At 38.6% G+C, this 18,050-nt stretch overlaps 1 protein-coding gene across 2 annotated transcripts in view; it reads right to left on the bottom strand.

The window, feature by feature from the left end:
- The window catches only part of LOC150076733 (MAPK regulated corepressor interacting protein 2-like), a 94,994-nt gene that overhangs the window by 75,844 nt on the left and 1,100 nt on the right, over nucleotides 1–18,050 (bottom strand). The window lies entirely within an intron of this gene.

Genomic DNA, 18,050 nt, shown 5'->3' with positions numbered 1-18,050 from the left:
AAAAAATATGAAGATATTAGACACTATTATTCACTTAATTTTCAAATTTTATTTCAAATTTGCCACACCATGCAGCACACAACAAAAATTTCAATATTATGCACATTATCCTTGAGGATGATGTGCATAATATGGATGATGTGTTGGTCCTTGAGGTTGTCACAGACATTCTCTCAGATATGCCAGACAAGCTGAACTACCTGGGAGTCTAAAATGCTGATGGAACTGATATTCGGGTGACACTCAAGTCAAGCGGACCCAATTTCAGCAAAGTCCGGACGGTCTGTGACAGCCAAATCCTCTGCTTGCACCTCACAATGGTGGGACTGTTAGTAATCCCGGGTATAATCCCCATGCACACAGTGGGCGATCACCCAGGTGTGAACCAACGTAAGCAGGAGTCGAGGTGTGGTGCCCACACCACATGGAGGAATGCCACCCCTCTGTGTTACGAGGCAGTACTAGGTGGTAGATGACTCGTCAACCGGTGGAATACTACCACTTTGCTTATTGGAGGTTTGAAGTGGTGGAACCCATGTTTAGTCTCCGGAGCTAAGTTCCGGTCAACCCTTCCCCATCTCTTCCATCGAGCAGTATGACTGATGACTTTTGAAATTATGATGGACGTCATGGCTAGATCGAATCTTCCTTACATTTCGAGGGTACAGCTTAAAACGTACACCAGACCAAACCTACTGGTAACCCTCTAGGAGGCTTCCGGATCAGCTAGTGTATAATCTTGCTGTCTCAACAATGTCTCAGCTAATCTCAACGATGTTCATTTCCACTTGCAGTCTGCCAAAATCTCGGTTATCTGTTGATTCAACTACTGGTCATCTCAGTTGCCCAAATTATTTGCTGTATGTACGGATTACTGTATGATTCCTTTCGCCTCAAAGGTGGTACACTTGTGCATATGTCCATTCCGATATTCCCTGTCAGAGACTTGGTAATTTGGAATCTCCTCTTTTCAATCTTCTCTGGCTTAAAATCTCTCTATCTCATTGTGTCAAATTCATCTGTTGTCTCTACCATTCTCCCAGCTCTTTGACTTCCTCTCTTTGCAACTTGCCTTTCTCCAGTCCAACTTTCCTAACAGTGAGGTAATTTTCCTTGGTGATTTTAATGTTCACAACTCCAGCTGGCTTCCGTTTTCTAGTCACACCGACCCAGCTGGTTGAGATGTTGAGGCTTTTGCAATTACTAATGATCTTGCACAGACTGTTCATTTACCTAAAAGAATACCGGACAATCCTAACCATACAGCCAACATGCTTGATCTTTTTCTCACAAACAATCCTTCTAAGTACACAGTCGAAGTGAGAGGTCCTTTAGGCACCTCAGATCACAACTTGGAGATTGTCTCTTCTCCTATGGAGCCTTTATCTCATGGCTATTCCCAACCTCATATTGTTTGGCATTACAAGAATGCAAAATGGGATGACCTGCGAGATTTCTTTTCTTCTTTTCCTTGGACGGATTACTGTTTCAAAACTTCCGATGTCAGTGTTTGCTCAAATCGTGTTAGTGAAATTATTCTTGCAGAAATGGAATCCTTTATCCCACACTCCACTTTAAAATCTCGTCCTTTATCTAAACCTTGGTTTTCCAATAAATGTGCTAAGGCTTTTCAAGAGAAGAACATTGCATATCATAATTGGCTTGTTTCTAATTCTTCAGTTTCGTTTTTTGCCTACACCAAGGCTCGCGACAATCGTAAAGCAGTTATTAATCAGTCCAAACTAGAGTTTGAACAGGCTAAGATTAGAAAACTTGCTTCTTGCCCTTTGGCAAGAGACCAGAATGCTCGGTAGCCGAGCATTCTGGTCTCTTGCCAAAGCTATTGGCCGCAACTTTTGACTATCTCGGCTGCCACCTCTGTCAAAACCAAATGATTCTATTGCCACTTCTGGCACCGCTGACCTGCTAGCATCCCATTTTTCTTCCAACTCATGTATTAATGATATTGGTAAAACCCCTACCACCATTCCCAACACACTCCATTCAATGCCTCCTGTGGTCTTCCATCAAAAGGATGTCAGAAGGATTTTGACGAATCTTGATGCTAAGAAAGCTCCAGGTGCCGATGGTTATTGTTATTTGGTTTTTAGGAGCATTAGCAACTAAGGCCATACTGCTCCGGGATATGTGGTGGTCATTCCCTGACCTTTCCACATCCTCCGTATTTGGCGGTGACGGGCTTGAACCCCGGTCTAATCAAGAAGCATGTGCTACGCACTGCTGCTCCTTCCCACCTGGCTACGGAGGTGACTGTGCCGATGGTATTTCTCCACTTGTTCTCAAAACCTGTGCTCCTGAACTTACTCCTGTTCTTTCCCGCCTTTTTCCAATTTCTTATTCCAAAGGTGTTTTTCCTTCTGCTTGAAAATTTGCTCATATCCAGTCAGTTCCTAAAAAGGGTGACAAATCCCTCCCATCCAATTATCATCCCATTGCAATTACTTCTACTTTTATTAAAGTAATGGAGAAATCAATTAACCACCAACTCTTAAACTACCGAGAAACATTCTGTCATGTCAACAATCACCAGTATAGATTCCGTCAGTGTTGATCCACTGGTGATATTCTGGCTTATGTTACCCATTTATGGACTAATTCAATGGAAAAGTTCGGTGAAACACAAGCAGTTGCTCTTGACATCTCAAACACTTTCGATCATGTTTGGCATAAAAGGTCTTCTAAACAAGCTTCCATCTTATGGTCTGTCAACTGTTTTTTGTAATTGGTTATCCAGTTTTCTCTCTGATCGCTCACTGAAGATGATGGTAGATGGCTCTCTGTCTTCTAACTTCTCCACTAATGCCAGTGTCCCCCAAGGTTCAGTTCTTTTCCTCTTGTATATCAATGACCTTCTTCCATTGACTGGAAATCCTATCCATAGTTTTGCCAATGATAGCACATTGCATTCAACTTTCCATTTTGAGAAACCTTGCCCTGCTCAATCAGCTTCAACTTCTCGAATATCTGCTACCAATTCCTTAAATGCCGATCTCCAGGTAATTCTTCAGTGGGGGCAAAGACAACTTAGTTGATTTCAATCCTTCTAAAACTCAGTCTTATCTTATATCTCGCAAAAAGGATTCTTCTGCTCCTATGCTTATCTTTGGTGACACTCCGATTTCTAGGCAAAATGATATATCTCTTTTGGGGATTACCCTGACTTCTAATCTCTCTTGACACAAGCACATTACAAATATTGCTTCCTCTGCATCTAAAAAACTTGGTTTTCTCTTTCACTCATGGCATTACTTTTCTTCCAAACAGCTGTTCACTCTGTGCAAATCCGCCCTACCATCGAATACTGTTCCCACATCTGGGGTGGTGCCCCCAATTAGGCTTCTTGATTCCGTTCAGAAGAGGGCAGTTAGGTTAATTAATAATTCATCTCTAACTGAGTCTCTCCACTCGTGTCTCATAGATATACTGTTTCTGCTGCATGCCTTTTCTACAGATATTTCCATGGGCACTATTCCTCCGAATTGGCTTCTATAATTCCCGCTCTCTCTTTCAAAACAGTCCGAACATGTGCCGCCACCAGCCAACATCCATTTACTGTCCAACTTCAAACTCACAGAGCCAACTTTGCATCTTCCTCGTTTATTCATTCAACTGCCGTTTTCTGGAACAGCCTTCCTTCATACATATTTCCTGAAAATTACAGTCTACAGAAGTTCAAGTCCAATGTCAACAAATATCTTCTTTCGTCTTCTCAACCTCTAACCCAAGCACGGTACTAAGTACTATATGTTCTAATACCTCTTGTGTTTGGGGTTTACATAAAAAAAAATAACTAGCTCTATCGTGAGTGACCATCAATTTTTGTGTTTATTATTCAAAAAAAAAAATATATATATATATATTTTAAATGAATTTTTCAAAAGACAGGTTTGTGGCATTATAAACCATTAATAATCATTAGATGACATGGAAGGGTTTCATAAATAGCTTTAAGTAGAAACAAACAAACAAATTCTAATCTTTGTAGCTTCAATAGCAGTCAGATTGCTTGCATTACTACAAATTAAAAGTAAGCAAAAGTGGTGGAGCTGTATCATGCTATAACTTCAGAAAACAATTAATAAAAATTCAAAAACCATACCAAGTAAAAATAAATTTGTCTATATTTAGAAGTTACAGAAAAACACAGATTTTTATTTTTAACCTATATTTAACACGAGTTCATTGTTTTTAAATTAAGTCTCACAGGTGTACCAAAAAAAAAAGCTCTAACATAATTGAGGCAGCAATAGACAAATCAGAAAACTGCTAGTTTGTCCGGTACACAGATTAATAGATTAACTAGAGCTGCACGGTGAGGTAAAAATATTTCTGTTGCTTCTATTGGAATATGCAGTAGCCTGGAAAGCAAGGTGTTGGGGATTTCAACCTTTGCTGTGGGTCATCGTGGACCAAGTAAATACATGGGCTGCATTAGGATAACTAACAATAAGAACAGGTGCATGTGCACCTGTTCTTACAGGTGTATGTACACTGAGCTTAGTAAATAAATTTGATGAATTTGAGTATACTGATTAAGTCATCAAATACAGATATTGTAGAGATAGCTGATGTATGGTGTCGCTCAGACATAAGGGATGCTGAATTTAAATATGGGAGTATAATGTATCAGAAAGGACACTACACTTTGATCTCAGCCAAAAGGCCAAAAAGCAACATAGAGAAGGACATGTGTATATCTATGGTAGCTCCCAGAAATAATCCATCTCTGCCTTGTTTAACTGTGCAGGTATACAGAACTCTGCAAAACGGGCCTGACATGTGGGTTAATGTGTGTTTGTGAAGTGTTAGTGAGTGTTCTGTAGTGTGTGTTTGTGTCGGGCCTCTTTGCCACCAGGAGCAGTAATTACCTGGACAACTGTTGCCCAGTGCCCATCCACTGGCATGGGGAGCCAGACCTGTATCCCAGTGTTTAAGTAGCACCCACTAGAGGTAGTGCTATACAGAAAGGACAGGAGGAGAGAGAGGAGGGTTATGCTCTTAGTTAAGAAGCATGTTAAATCTAAGGCAGCACATCCAGTCAACACAAGTGGCCAGTGCAATATTGAGTCAGTTTAATGTTAACAATATAGTGTCACTGGGAAGAAACAGATTGGCCGTGTGGTTGGCACATGGTCACGAGCCTGTAAGTCATCCCTATCTAGGGCACTGGTAGGGTAGCCGTACTTTGCCAGATCTGCCTTTACCTTAATAATCTCAGTGCACCTCTCATCTGCAGAACTAGAGTAGGTCCAAGTGTGAGTTAGTAGGGCTCGAACCATGCTGAGATGGCTGCATGCATGTGCTGACTGGTAGCTGGTGAATTGGCCAACACACATCAGCTTGTGGTAAACTGATGTCTTTAAATGTGTACCCTCGCACTGAACAAGGGTATCCAAGAAAGGAAGGGCATTGCCCAACTCCAGTTCAACGGTGAATTGAATGAAGGGTGACAGAGAGGTGAGGTGATGCAAAAGTCGGTCTCCCAACTCCTGAGGAATAACTACAAACACATCATCCAAGTAGCAACACCAAAAGGCTATGGGATCTGGCAAACCCACGACTCTCCAGTCCCTCCATTGCAATGCTTGCTGTGATTGAACTAACGGATGAACCGATGGTTGTACATTGTATTTTCCAGTAAATGGATTCACTGTATATAATGGCACCACTAGTCAGGCACAATCTAAGGGCGGTGAAAATGTCGGCAGTTAGAGGTCTGCTGCTCAGGGTCTGGTCATTTTCTAGAAGCTCCTCCTCAAGGGTCCGGACACAAACACTCGGTGATTGTTGAGCACCTCTAGTCTACCGACAGAGCACAACATCAATCCAAGCCGCGACATCGAGATTATGGACTGATCCCGCCACTACCATCACCGTGTCCAGTTGGAATCGCTCCAAATCGTGTTGTAGCGATTCCTTTAAACGGAACAGAGGAGGTCGCATCAGTCCCATAACCGAGGCAACCATCCTCCTAGCTGACAAACGTTGGCACTCAGCATACCTAAGCAAAGAGATCATGTATAAAAGACCCCATGGATCAGCATTTCCAGCTCCCTGAACAAACTTAATCCAGGTATTTCTTTTACAAGTTGCAATTTCTTTAGCATAATGCCTTCTTATATCTCTAAATTCAGAATAGTACCTTTCAACCTCATCGTGTGGTGCCGATCTGTGTCTCTGATAAGCCCTGCTTGCTCAATGAACTCGCTTCCAATGGCCCAACAGATCAGAGGACCACCAAGTGCATATTCTTGTTGTTGTTATACATTTTTCCAAGATGCTTTAAGTATCGCCTTCTGAATGTCAGGCATTTATATCACCAGGATCAAATCTGGTTGTAACAAAGTGGCTCTGGACCTGTACTGTTGAGAAATCCGAAAGGATATTGCACAATGGTCACTTAACATCCAAGAAGGCTGGAGAGTCCAGCTCAAACAGGAGTTGGCAAAACTTGAATTTACCAGGCAGACATCAATATTTGTTTCACCTGAATGGTCATAAAAGGTAAAATAAGGTTGTGGTCTGTTTAAAATACTAAGGTTTTTTACTTATAATAAAATCCTCAAGCAGCTGGCCCCGAGAGCTTGAGGAACTACAGCACCACATAGGTGATTTAGCATTGACATCAGAAGAAATAACGTACATCCTCTGCATTTATAACATTTAATGCATGTTTTAAATAATTCAGTGAGTCCTCAAAGTCATTAGATGGTGGGCAGTAGAAGGATATTACAAAGAAGCTTAAAAGTAATGCGTGTGCAAGCAGCGTATTTATTATATAAACCATTTATAATAGTGATTTCCAGATGCTTATCCAAAACAACAATGCACCTCTTGAGATCCTGTTTAAAAGGCTGGATAACTCCTTGCAAAGGAAAAACCCAAGACCCTTGAGTCCGTACTAAACTGCACTTTAGTACGATAGGGCTCCGGTATGGTTATTAGATCTACACAATTTTGTTCAGCTGAAAGTCTAATTTCATCCTTAACTGCTCTGGATCTATGCCCATTTATTTGCATTATATTAGTTCTACAATGATCTGAAACAGAAAATCTAAAACCAGAATTCAAGTCAATATTCTTAGAACTTTCCAAAGATCCACTATTACAGAGATTAGAATTGATATTCACACTTATGTTCAGATGAATAAGATGTTACTCATTGGCAGTTCTTGTTTTGACTATTTCTAGTGTCCTAAGATATTCTGAGAAACGTCCATCCCTGACTGAGTGATGGAAATCTTTTTTGCTCCTCTTGCAAGTATGGATCCTCTTCTTCAGTTGGACAAGAACCTACCTGTGAGCCAGGAATATATACTACCCCATTATCCACACTATTATCTACAGATGAAAATATCTCTGCTCAAAATTCTCCTCAGAAAGAAAATTTACTTTATGTACAACTGAATGAGATCTACTACTCATCTACAGTCCTTAATCTTACAGTTTCTAAAGCTCTCAAATATTCAGGGCAGTTACTATCCCTAACTGAATGGTGCGAACCTGCTTTCTTCTTTTACGATTTATGCAACTAGCTTCTTCTTTCTTATGAAGCCACTCAGCAAACACATGGCAGTGGCCATGTGTTTGGAGATGTGTCCTTGGATTATGGTCATACGACCATAATCAAGACATAAAAAGCAGTGTGTAACTATTGTAAAAGATCTAAATTTGTGAGAGAACTCCAGGTCATGTATAGTTGTTCAAGAGATGAAATACACTTATAAATTTTTGAGGTGAAACTTAAAACCCAATGGACATTAGCTGATACTCTAGCTTTAGTAGAAAATTGAAAAGAAGTTCCTTGCTTTATTTCCTCTAATCAAATAGTCAGATAAGTTCTCTGAGTGGTGCAGACAGGCTGCCAGGAGATGAAGTTTTGGAATTTTTGTCCATGACATACAAGAATTTTGCTAGCAAGGATAAAGATGTGATTATCCCACTGCATAAGGCAATGGTTAAGCCACATCTTGGGTACTGCATACAGGTGTGGAGGCCTAATTTTAGAAAAGATGTGGATCTGCTGGAATGGATGCAGCGAAGGGCAATGAGACTGGTGAGAGGAACAAAAGGTGCTCTTACCACATATGGTGCCTAGTCTCCAGATGCTGGAAACTAAGCACCTGGTAGGTGAACTGACTGAAGTGTTTAAGGCTTTAAATGGACTAAGCAAGAACAATGCTGACGGCATTCTTCCTCTTGCTCAAACTATATACACAAGGGGTCATAAATTCAAACTGAGGAAGGAATGATTGCAGGATGGATGTACAGAATGTTTGTTTTCAGCCAACAGGTAGCTGACTGTCGGAACAAACTTCCATTTGTTGTTGTGAAAGTGGACAGTTTGAATAAATTCAAGGAAGAACTTCTTCTTTCTTTCTTTATTTGGTTTTTAGGAGCATTAGCAACTAAGGCCATATTGCTCCGAGAATATGCAGTGGTCATTCCCTGACCTTTCCGCATCCTCCGTATTTGGTAGTCACGGGCTCGAACCCCGGTCTAATCAAGAAGTGTGTGCTACGCACTGCTGCTCCTGCCCACCTGGCTACGGAGGCGGCCCAAGGAAGAACTAAACAAACTATTGAAGTTGATGGACAGGTAATGTGGTAATTTGGTTTTTTGGCTGACACTGTATAAATTTGCTTTCTTGCTTAGTTATTATTATTTGTTTTGTTTTTTTTTTTAGGAGCATTAGCAACTAAGGCCATATTGCTCCAGGGATATGCGGTGGTCATTCCCTGACCTTTCCGCATCCTCCGGTATTTGGTGGTCACGGGCTCGAACCCCAGTCTAATCAAGAAGCGTGTGCTATGCACTGCTGCTCCTGCCCACCTGGCTATGGAGGTGCCTTTCTTGCTTAGTATAAAACTGAGCTACGATGCTCAATATGTTCTACATTGTATTTCAATATTTGTATTTTCAATATTTGTATAACAATAAGGGAAATTTAATTCAATATGATACTTAGAACACTTCCTAATGACACTCTCCAGTAATTAAAATGAATATAAAATTAACACAAAATGATTACAGTAATATCATTAATTAAAAAATATTTTTTTTTTTTAAATTAAAACAAGTTTAACATAAATTTTTAACAAAAGACTTTCCTTCCTGAATGTAACAATTAAAGGATTTTTGAATTTCATTATTAAAAAAGTAATAAATGTAATATAAACATTTATCAACGAAAATAAAATCCTATTTTGAAAAATGCATAAATTAGTAGTAATGAACTGGGTTTTTTGATAGTACTGCCCTCCACCTTCATCACTTTGTATGTTCTGGTCCTTAGATAAAATAAGTTGGATGCCCCACTTTAGACTATAAATATCATTGAGAAGTATCTGTTCAACTCATGCTAGGTCAGTTGAGCTTTCTATAGATCTTCCACTGTAACCAATTAAGGGACCTATTCAATCTACTTATTCTGTTCTTCTTTACATTCACATATGAGAAGAACTTCCTATTCCCATTCTTAGCTCTCTTTGCTAGTGCTTTCTCATAATCAGCTTTTGCCCATCTTACCCCATCAGTAATTTCGTTACAATATTCATACAACACCTTTCTCTTATAATGCTCATACAAATCAGAATCATATGATTATCTGTAACTGTCCCATGCTTGTCCTTTTGCTCAGTTATTTCTTAACTCTCCATTTTGGTATCTTTCAATTACAGAACTTTGCCACTGGAACAAATATGCCTGTGGCTTCAAGTTAATCAAGCTCAAAAGAAATCTTATTCCATTACAGTTTCCTCTCTTGAAATTGAAGCAATATAGTCTCCTCCCTTGACACTGAAGCCTTTGCCCATATATGTTTTATTTGATATAACCCATTTTATTGTGGGCACAGCCTGTATATTTACCTGTATAAAAAGCATTATGCTCCAGGATCTATACCAATCTCTTGATCACATTCACAACTCCTATTTGGGAGGGGGGGACAGAATGTCCAGGCAAGTAAGAAAACACCATAAGAGATGTAATTGACCAATTGGAAATGAACTACTCCCTCCTGATAACATCTCCCTTTTCTTACTTGCCAGGGCATCTTGACTGCTGAGGATGCTGTGCATGCATTCAAGGGATTGGTATAAACTTCTTTTTTTTTTTTTTTATTGTAGTTGTCTCCTAAAGAGAATATCCTGCTTTGATACCTCAACCTCACGAAAGGGTTGCTTGGGATGTTTTTCAATTTGGAAAATGATCTCTTCCCTGATAACAAAACACTTCTTGGCAAAGGTTAAGGAAGAGCCTATAAAAACTTTCATTTGGACACCTGCTTTCCCACTAGGTACTCAGTGGTCAGTCATCCTATCAAATAATCACTTTAACATGACATGACTGTTGCAACAAAAAGCTGGAATACTGAGCCCAATCCACAAAATTCAGACTGGTGCTTCTACTTGCTGCCAGAGTAAGCAATGATTTATAGTTATTCTTATGGTTATTCAGTATAGTTATACTTATGGTTATTTTTGATAATCCAAGGGACTGTACAGTTACTGGCAATGCGAATAGTTCATTACAGAATAGTTTTCATTATACTGTTAAAATGCAAGATATCTCCCTGGACTGCTGTCAAACATTTAAGCTTTTTGTTGGAGCAAGATAATGGTATGGAGTAAATATGGTGATGTTGATATCAGCCTTATAACATCTACAACTAGCATCATTTATATATTTAAGCAATACTATAACGAAAAGCCAGTTTGAAACAGTATTAAACATGGCATTATCTCTAAAGAACACAATATGAATGATATGATTTTAAAGGATGCTTATGCATACACAGTATCTGTATTTCTGATACTCACTACATTGCTGCATGCATTATTTTTACAGTATATATTTTGTTTAATTCTACCCAATGTTTTCATTCAAACAAAAATAATGACTTTCTATTTGTGTGAACTGGAAACAACATTTTTATGCATCCACTACATTGTCCATTTATTCCTCCAACCAGCACATGGCAACAAACATAATATCCAGTGCTTCAGCTATAGCATACGATATATGGATAGTCTGTGATATGTATGGAAAAAATAAATAAATACTAATTGCCACATTTCTATTGGTCCTGTTTTAATGAAATCTGGGAAGGCTCAACAAATAGTTCTAAAGATGGAAATAAAAATTTTCACAAAAATTCATCTACTGGGAGTTGAGTTATTACATGAAGACCTATAGACAGAGAAATAATAATTGTTGGATTTCTACTGGTCCAATTTTGATGAAATTTAGGATAGCTTGACTAATCTTTTTAAAGGCCCAAATATAAAATTTTATAAAAATTCATCCACTATGAACTGAGTTCTTATATGCACACAGATGGACAAATGAACATAGTGAAGACAATCAGCACCTTATGAATACAAGCTAATACACTAAAGAGTCATCCAACAGGCAGTTACTAACTGTCTGTCCTTGCCTAAATTAATATTATATTGCACCAATTAGGATCAATATTTTAAATTATAAGAAATGTTGGGCATTATATACATGAAATAGAGGTATGTTTCAAATATAAAAACAGGGAAGCACAAGCATTTTATAGAGCAGAGAAGCCTTGTGGATTTAAGTTATCTTGGTTATCAAATGGCAATTTAGCATCATCAGAGCTCCAAGTAGGAATACTTGTTCTATGGACCATTGGGGTTGTTTACAGCTGGAAATAAAGCAACTAAGGACATGAGAAACCAAGATACTGTGTCTACACTGCACGTTTTCTGTGGATGGTTGGTTTACCATTTAGTGAAATTTAAAACCAGTTTCTAGGAAAATAAAACAATGTAACACTTGCTTGACTAATCTGAACATGAGGTGCAAAAAGAGCTCATAAATGTCCCACTCATTCCAATGGAAACCATCTCAACTTTGGCTGGCAACTTAAATCCAACCCAGGCCATTTAAGGGTTAACTGTGGTAATGTATATAGACAGATACACGCATTGCAAGAGGGGATTTGTATTATGTGTTTGTATTACAAAAATGCATAGGCCATTCTGAACTGTTCAGCTGGCTCATCAGCTGCAAATAAAAGTTACTATGAAAAAAATAAAACTGAAAACCTCTTTGGCTATGCTGAGTATAGACAGAAATTTATTCAGCAATGGTTATAACCACTGCACTACCTGTGAAGATTCTGAACCTATCTGTACACAATTATGTTCACTCTTTGCAAGAAAAAAATTTGACTGATGCTTACTTAAAAATGTTTATTATAGTTGTATATCTCCGAACAGCCAAAAGGCACTAGAAGCTTTTAAAATGGTTCAAATGTACAATCTGTACATGCAAAATGAGGTAGTAAGGACAGTGTTGCTGCTCCCTCACAGAGCAGAAGTGGCTTGGATTTGATTCCTTTCATCAGCCACAGTCAAGATACATTTTCCTTCAAGAGGAAAAAATTTTTTTTTTTTTTCAGCTAAATTCATAGATGACTTGATTTAGTCAGTCTTGGGAGAGGGATGTTTTCCCCCCCACCACAATTAAAATTGCAAAGAGGGAATGAGGATGCAAATATGCCCAATCTTTGTGACCCGAGTCTCCACCCTTTTATGGCCTTAAACACATCAATCAGATCTCTACAGAGTTGCCTCATTTCTACCTTTGAAACTTACAGAATGGAGTTTTTTTTTTTTTTTTATGTATGAATATTGCTTTTAACTAGTCCTGTTATCCTCCTTTGTAACCCTACAAGCAAGTTGATATACTTAATACAAGATATAAGGGGTCTAGATACAAAACTTCCCAAGTCCACTTGTTTTGTAATGGTGGACTTGAAGAATTTTGAACCTCAACTAGTGCTGGACTTTGGAGAGTTTGGCATATAAACTAAAATTTTACATTAGATTTTATACTGGACTTAATGAATTTGGCAGCTTTTTCAAGTAACATTTGATAGATTTTAGCGAAAGATTCACGTGCCACTCATAATAACTCAATTATAAAAGAAATCAATGGCAAGTTTTGCACCTAGACCCCTTATATTATGGAAACATTTCAGATTTCTTGTAGGAATGAAATCTTGTATTTCCTGTAAAGTTAGTCTATTCTTGTTCCAACCTAAAATTTCATCCTTTATCTAAACCATAGTTTTCCAATAAATACGTTGAAGCTGTTCAAGATAAAAACATGGCATATTGCAATTGGCTTGTATCCAAATGTCCAGCTTCATTTTATATTTAAACTAAAGCTCAACAGTCACAAAAAAATAAAATTATAAATCAATTCAAAACTCAATTTTGAACAGGCTGAGAATAGGAAACTTACTTCTTGTCTAAATGATAGTCAAGCTTTCTGGTCTCTGGTTAAAACTTGACTGTAACCCTGTCTCCATACTTTCACTACTGTTTACCACCCAAAGGTGTTTTGTTGCATCTTAATCTAAAGAGAAAGATGACATTAGCATACTACTTTTCTTCTGACTCTTGCATCAACAATCTTGGTGAATCAGCTCTAGCATACAAAATGCATCTCATTCAATACTTCCAACAGAGGATATGAGAAGAACACTCAACAATTTTGATACCAAGAAAGCTTCTGGTACTCATAGCATTTCTCCACTTGCTCTCAAAACCTGGAGATGTAGAATTTGCTCCTGTTTTGTGTTACCTTTTTGTACATTCTTATTTCATTAGTTTTTCTTTGGCATATAAATTTGCTCAAATATGGACTGGTTTGAAATAATTTTAAAAATAAAGAAAAGAAAAGAAAAGAAATAAAAATACATAAGATATGAATCAATGTACATTTATTGTCACTTACTCAATTTTAGCAAAGACACTCATTTGGCATCTGATATCCCTTTTTTGTTTTAATTATAAAAAAAATTTATTTTTTACTTTTTTTTACTGAATTGAAAAAGATGATCTATTAATTATGGTTTGCTAAAACTAAATTAAAAAATACTGAACAAAAATTAAGCAAGAGAAACAATAATAACACAGTTTTTATCATATTGTATCAAATTTAAAGGTCACTGATCCCCCAGTTGAAACTTGGGAAGTTCACACTTGGGACGTTCGTGGAATTTTCACAAACGAAACACTCTTCTTTTAATTCTGTCAAGTTAGTCTATTCTCAACCTTGAAGAGGTAGAGTTGTCTATATCTATCTTGCCTAACCCAGAGCTAAGTACACTAGCCTTCGAGACGCTTAATGATTTCAGCAAGTTCATAATCCTTTTTCTACTCCATCCACACAGCTGAAACTTTCAATGAAAGTATTTTGATTTTGCCAAAATTACTGAAAATTGCAGAAATAGTAGAAATGCAGGATTAAATTAAGCTTATTCTCAATAACTACAATATGCACATACTGAAAAATATAAATTTAAAATTAGCACACATCCTGCTGACCGGGCTAGCCTGGTGGATAAAGTGCCTGCCTGGCAACCCAAAGGTCGCAGATTCGAATCCTGCCTCGGGCTTGGATCAGAGTAAAATGCAAAAACTTTGGGAGGTGCATTATGGCCACAGAAGCCAATGCACCAACAACTAACAAAAAAAAATAAAAGTGCACATCCTTGTCACAGACTCAACCAGTCTGTGAAAAGAAACTCTGGTTTCTTGTCACAGAAAAGACTACTTGGCATCCAATTATATGGGAAATAACATTCAAAACTTCCAAATAAGAGAGGTGAAGAGAAATATTTAGAGCACTGCAGAGAGTGATTTATTTCAAAAAATAAGTACAAATATGTTTTTAATATAAAGAAATGGATTTTTTACAAACATGAAAAATCCATTTCTCAATTTTGAATTACATCCTGCTGATTTTTAAAGTTATAGATCGGACATCTTTTTAACCCTTTAACCAAGTATATACGTGAGGAATGGAAAAACACTAGCATGACCAAAAACAAATTAAATAATTATATTTATTTATATTATATCCCTCTTCAGGGCTGAATTTACACAAGTTAAATAAGCTATTTTACAAGTCGCCTCGCTCCACCTTAAAAATTCTCTTTTAATATTGAAGTGACGGTCCTCATACCTGTTGTAGCTTAGGGCCACAACAAGTTTAAATCCGGCTCTGTCCCCCCCCCCACATATGGAACCCATGCTAGCCTCTACACAAACAAAAATGAAGCAATACAAAGAAACTTCATCAGTTATTACCTGACTACCAAAAATCCTCTTTTTTATCACTCTCAATTCTATTAGCCTCTCTGCACCACTTTTCAACTTTTACCATTAGATGGCAAAGAGCTCAAGCAGATCTGAAATTACTCTACGGGATGTCTCAAAAATATTGGTACAAACATTTAGGGAAGGTAGGTAACATCTAAAGGAATATGAATTGCATAGGAACCATAACCGGAAACGTCACCGTAAGTCGGTAGACGGCGCGCTGCACGAAGAGCATGCAACGATATCTGAACTGTGAGCTGGCAGACATGCACCTAGTGTATGGATTAGCAGAGGGCAATGGACGGCTGCTCAACGAATTTATGGAGAACCCTTCCCAGACAGACATGTACCGGACCACCGTTTGTTTGCGCGTGTGCATCAAAATTTGTGCAATTATGGGTCTTTTGGAGGTAACAGGAGTAGTGCGGGCAAACCATTCGATGCGAACTCCCACCATGGAAGAAAGTGTGTTGAATGCCGTCCAGAATAATCCTACTACCAGCACACGTGCCGTTGCCTCTGCCTTAGGTTTGTTATTTGTTATTTGGTTTTTAGGAGCATTAGCAACTAAGGCCATATTGCTCCGGGATATGCGGTGGTCATTCTCGGACCTTTTCGCATCCTCCGTATTTGGTGGTGACGGGCTCGAACCCCGGTCTAATCAAGAAGCATGTGCTATGCACTGCTGCTCCTTCCCACCTGGCTACGGAGGTGCCTGCCTCTGCCTTAGGAGTGTCTCATTGCAGTGTACAGCGGAGATGGTAGAAATCCCAGGTGCCGTCCGACACGAACATACCTTATACCTTATGTAGTGTACAGCGTGTCTGGCACGATGATTCCTTACACCCCTTTCATCTCCAAAGGGTTCAGTTACTGCTCCCCCAAGATCATCCTGCATGTGTGGCTTTTGCGCAGTGGTTTCTCCAAGAAAGCTCCAAGTGTTCAAGACTTGAATTTTCCAGCCTATGTTTTGTTCACAGATGAGGCTTATTTCACTCGGGAAGGCTTATTCAATCAGCACAATGCTCGTGTGTGGGCTCACAACAACCCACATGGTGTGCGCCCCATGCGGCATAACATCGCTTTGCAATAAACGTGTGGGCAGGTATGGTCAGTGACTGCTTAGTCAGCCCATACCTGTTACCATCCCGCATGAACTCCGCTAAATATCGGATCTATCTTGAATAACTTCTACCAGTGTTACTTGACGATGTTCCAGTAAATATGAGATGCAACATTTGGTTTCAACATGACGGGGCGCCTGCCCATTATGGAAGGTGTGTTCGTGACCATTTAAACAGGCGCTTTGGGCGTCAATGGATTGGCCGTGATGGACCATTGCCTGGCCCCCACACTCACCTGATTTATTGAGCCTTGATTTATTTCTGTGGGGGGGGGCCTAAAATTTTTTTTTTTTGTTAGTTATTGCCGCATCGGCTTCTGTGGCCATAATGCACCTCCCAAAGTTTTTGTATTTTCTACTCTGATCCAAGCGAGAGCCAGGATTCAAACCCGCGACCTTTGGGTTGCCAGGTAGGCACTTTACCCACCCGGCGGGCCCTCAAATCTATCGTGTATGAATCGTCTGTGGAGACAGAAATGGATCTCGTGGCAAGACTCATCTGCGCTGCTGCTACTGTCAAAGAAACTCCAGTTGTGTTCGACCATGTCCGCCAATCCATGCTGCGTCGGTGTCACGCATGCATCGCGTCTCATGGTGGAACCTTCGAGCATCTGTTGTAACATCATGAAATGCATCCACCTCGTACTCCATTGTTAATATTATGTCAAATAAATGTTTGCCACTAATTACTGTCTTGTGTCATTTCTGCTTCTTGTGCCTCTGCTACTACTTTTCCGTGACGTTTCTGGTTATGGGTTCCTATGCGATTCACATTTCTTTAGATGTTACCTACCTCCCCTAAATGTTTGTACCAATATTTTTGAGACACCCTGTATAAGATACTCTCTGGGCATTATGGTGTTTTCAACCTAATCCAATTCTTTAACTGCTGGAGCTATTAGGTGTAAAATTTTTCATGTTGCACCTTGAAATAGTGACACTGGCAGATTCAGTCCAGTACACAGACAATTATCATTTGCCGGTGAAGATAATATTGTTTTCTCAGAAAGCCACTGGCAGCATTTTTGCTCTAGTTGAATCCCTCCATGATCTTTCCAGCTATGATTAATCTCTCTCTTTCTTTTTTAGTTATAATTAAAATGTTACTGACTTGATATATTTTTTTAATGTTTATTATTTATGCCATTCCAGTTATTCTAATTTATTCATTCATGATGTTATTTGTTAGAATTCTTACTATTTTTTGGTCCCCATACATTGTAATTAGGTGACTATTGTCCATTTTTTTTGTTGAATAAAATAAATAACTACTAGATATGACAAATATTTTTAAGTATTGGTTTATATTTGAAATGAGTATTTCTTTAATTTTCATATGGCTCATTTTTTTTAATGAGAAGAGGTAAAAAATGTTATCTCTGCCCATTCTCTAGTTGTGCACTTAGTACACCTGCAATTTTACAAAATTCTGTGTAAAAAATATAGTGAAGTGTGAATGACATGGATGTCGATTCTTCTTCTTCTAAAACAATTTTTTTTTTTTTCCACATTATTGAATGCTTTTTTTTTTTTTTGGTAAACTCCAGAACACGGTGCCCCTTTGAAAATCAAGTGCCTAACCTGCTATGGTTAGCGTTAGTTAGGGTGTTTATCCCACCCTTGCCGCTGTTTTAAAATCAAGAACTCGTTTTCCTATTTTAAAACAGCTGGAAGAGGGGGAATAAACACCCCAAGACCATGGCAGTCTGAAGGTGCACCGTGTTCTGGAGATGGCGTTTTTTTTTTTTTTTTTTTTATAA

This window comes from Mastigoproctus giganteus, chromosome 12 (assembly GCF_048544385.1).
Source record: "Mastigoproctus giganteus isolate SK-2022 chromosome 12, ASM4854438v1, whole genome shotgun sequence".
Taxonomy (NCBI): Eukaryota; Metazoa; Arthropoda; class Arachnida; order Uropygi; family Thelyphonidae; genus Mastigoproctus; species Mastigoproctus giganteus.
The sequence above is the reverse complement of the archived record's forward strand: the minus strand, read 5'-3'. Positions and strand labels throughout refer to the sequence as shown.